The 3,455-nt window shown below is 37.8% G+C and overlaps 1 pseudogene; it reads left to right on the top strand.

Moving 5' to 3' along the window:
• The first annotated feature begins 3,092 nt into the window (after positions 1-3,092).
• LOC139193250 (U2 spliceosomal RNA) lies at positions 3,093-3,250 on the top strand (annotated as a pseudogene).
• Positions 3,251-3,455: the final 205 nt, after the last annotated feature.

Consider the following 3,455-nt stretch of genomic DNA (forward strand, 5'->3'; position numbering starts at 1 on the left):
ATTTTATGAATCTAATTAAAGAACTCTATATAATTCCCTAATTGGATTATAAGTAATAAACATAGTAAATCTAATTTATATTCACAAGGTCTAGTGTGGGTAATTCTCGTTCGCTCGAATCTAGGGTTCTAGACTAACCTTATGGAAATGAGCAAGAGTAAAGATTCCGGACCACTCAACGAAATCCAAAATATCAAGCGGTTTCTCGTAATCTACCCAGATCTGTCACATGTAAAATCAATGCCTACATCATGGAAATGGTACATTGGGCCAATCAGACACTTAGATAAATTGCGAGGCTCGGGTGAGTGACAATAATATAAGTATGTGATATTTAGTAAAAACAAACCATCGATCGCAATCTATAAACATCGAATATAGAATTATGCTTTATGAAATCATAATCAAGTCGTTGCAAACTCCAAAGGAGTCACCCAAACATCTAACGGCTTTTCTAATTCAAATCACAAGATTCTCAAAACCATCATTCATATGTACATAAAAAAACTAGGGCTAGAGGGACGCAGTTCGGCCGAAGCCTACATAAGTAACCAAATAGGAAGTGGCCCCCCAAAACGGATTAACCAAGCAGAGCCACCCCTGAGAAAGTAACCAAGTAGACAGTGACCCCCTAACGCGGATTAACCAAGCAGAGTCACTCTTACAGCTGTTAGGAAGTGATCACCCAACGCGGATTAACCAAGTGCGATCCATATATAGTATGGTTCCCCAATGCAGATTAACCAAGCAAAGTCACTCCTACAGCTGTTAGGAAGTGATCACCCAACGCAAATTAACCAAGCATGATCACTCCTAACTAAGCATACATGGCCATAAGGATCGCCAAACGTGAATTAACCAAGCGAGATCCATATATAGTATGGTCCCCCAACGCAGATTGATCAAGCAGTACCATCCATGTACCACTGCTACATGGTGCAGTTAGATCAACACACAAACCACTTACCCTTATCTCATCCGCTATGATTTACATCGTAATCACTTGCACTATCAACTTTTCATGACCATTAACTATCTTATCATACAAGCATAAAAGTTCTACATGATACTTCTCATAAGATTCTGGGTTCACATCGTCATAAAAACAATCATACACATCATACACATCATATTTCATAAACGTTTCCAAGATATGGTCGAATCACAATTAATAAACATAGATCGATGCTAAAAATAAAAATAACAATTCAATAGAAAGCACATTTAATAAACAAGTATAACTTAATATGGTGCCACTAATACATATATCGAGACACACGTCAACTGGGAACGACAGAGATAAACGACACTCTAGAGTAGAGCACGTTGACTAGGACGTCGACCGTCAATAAGGTAGGTCCATTAAGGTCAACAATCTAAGGTTATTCAATCCGGTAGATCCGCACATCAGATTTCCGATCCGTAAGTTCTCAAAGGTCCAACAACTAATAACTAGGGTGCAAGGAAGAAAATATCGGTAATATCGGAAATATCGGTAGTCCGAAAACACGGAAATATCGATGGAAATATCGGTAAAATATCGATATCGATAAAAATTACATGGAAACCACGGAAATTGTAAGAAAAACTTGGAAATTTTTAATGAAACTTTGTAGGATGTTTATTTAGTCAATTATCTATTAGTTTATCACAAAAAATTGGAAGGAAATGCATTGCATGATGGATTTAACTGATTTAAGTTGATTATATAGCGAGCTGGCAAACATTGTGAGTATAGAAAATATGTAGTAATTAATGAAAGAAGTTTAAACACACCATAATCATTTATATATAATTAATTAGTACAATATTTGGAGGTTTTATTTAGGATATTAAAAAAAAAGGGAAGTGAATAAAATGATGAAGAATAATGTGCCGAATTTGATACTTTAAATTTCTTACACATAAGAATAAGACTAAACTTTAATTTGGATGCCGATTATGTTTTTTCAAGTTTATATAAAGTAAAAGAATTGAATTTTGGAAGCCAGGAGTGTGTCAATTGAATTTTGGCCGGCGTGCAAGGTATCAATCTCTTCGTCTCGTCGAGTAGTACAACTTTCCTTTTTGTTTCACTCAATTTCGTTGAGTATTGAAAAAGTTATACTCATTTGAATCTTACCCAGATTCCGGCGACCTCAGTGGCTTTCGAGGCAATTTCCGGCAAACCACAACGAGTCAGACATCGTGTAAGGTACCATTCTCTTCGTCTCTTCGAGGGCTACAACTTTCCTTTTTGTTTCACTCAATGTCGTTGCGTATTGAAAAAGTTATACTCATTTGAATCTTACCCAATTTCCGGCGACCTCAGTGGCTTTCGAGGCAATTTCCGGCCAAACCACGGCGAGTTGGCCGGCGTGCAAGGTATCAATCTCTTCGTCTCGTCGAGTAGTACAACTTTCCTTTTTGTTTCACTCAATTTCGTTGAGTATTGAAAAAGTTATACTCATTTGAATCTTACCCAGATTCCGGCGACCTCAATGGCTTTCGAGGCAATTTCCGGCCAAACCACAACGAGTCAGACATCGTGTAAGGTACCATTCTCTTCGTCTCTTCGAGGGCTACAACTTTCCTTTTTGTTTCACTCAATGTCGTTGCGTATTGAAAAAGTTATACTCATTTGAATCTTACCCAATTTCCGGCGACCTCAGTGGCTTTCGAGGAAATTTCCGGCCAAACCACGGCGAGTTGGCCGGCGGGCAAGGTATCAATCTCTTCGTCTCGTCGAGTAGTACAACTTTCCTTTTTGTTTCACTCAATTTCGTTGAGTATTAAAAAAGTTATACTCATTTGAATCTTACCCAGTTTCCGCCGATCTCAGTGACTTTCGAGGCATTTTCCGGCCAAACCACGACGATTTAGACGTCGTGTGAGGTACCATTCTCTTCGTCTCTTCGAGGGCTACAACTTTAGTTTTTGTCTTGCTTGATTTCGTTGAGTTTTGAAAAAGTTATGGCCGTTTAAAGTGGGTGTAAAATTTCGGCCAAAATTCTGATTTTCTCTCCCATTGGGGGAGTCCCACATCACCCATGTGAGGGCAGTGAGCAATCAATTTTTCCTATAAAATCCACATTCCCCCAGCTGAGAAAATCCTAGCTTGATTGGCCTTTGGGCTATGATCAAGTGAAGTATATGTTGAGTTTTCTCAACATATTTAAGTATTTTTTTAGTGTTATGTTGCGATATTATCGATATTTATCGAAAATATCGAAAATATCGCGATATTATCGATAATATCGCGATATTTTGACGAAAAGCATTTGGATAGTTAAAAAAATTTCGGATCTTCAAAAAAACGATAATATCGGTGATATTTCGCTGATATTATTGATATTTAAATCCTTGCTAGGGTGATCACAAAATTATACGACGATCCAACGATCGGATTGTCGTCAATCACACAAACAAGTGGTGGTCCAATTTGATCACCGCGCCAAACAATTGAATTTCGGGAA

This window comes from Malus domestica, chromosome 16 (assembly GCF_042453785.1).
Source record: "Malus domestica chromosome 16, GDT2T_hap1".
Classification (NCBI taxonomy): domain Eukaryota; kingdom Viridiplantae; phylum Streptophyta; class Magnoliopsida; order Rosales; family Rosaceae; genus Malus; species Malus domestica.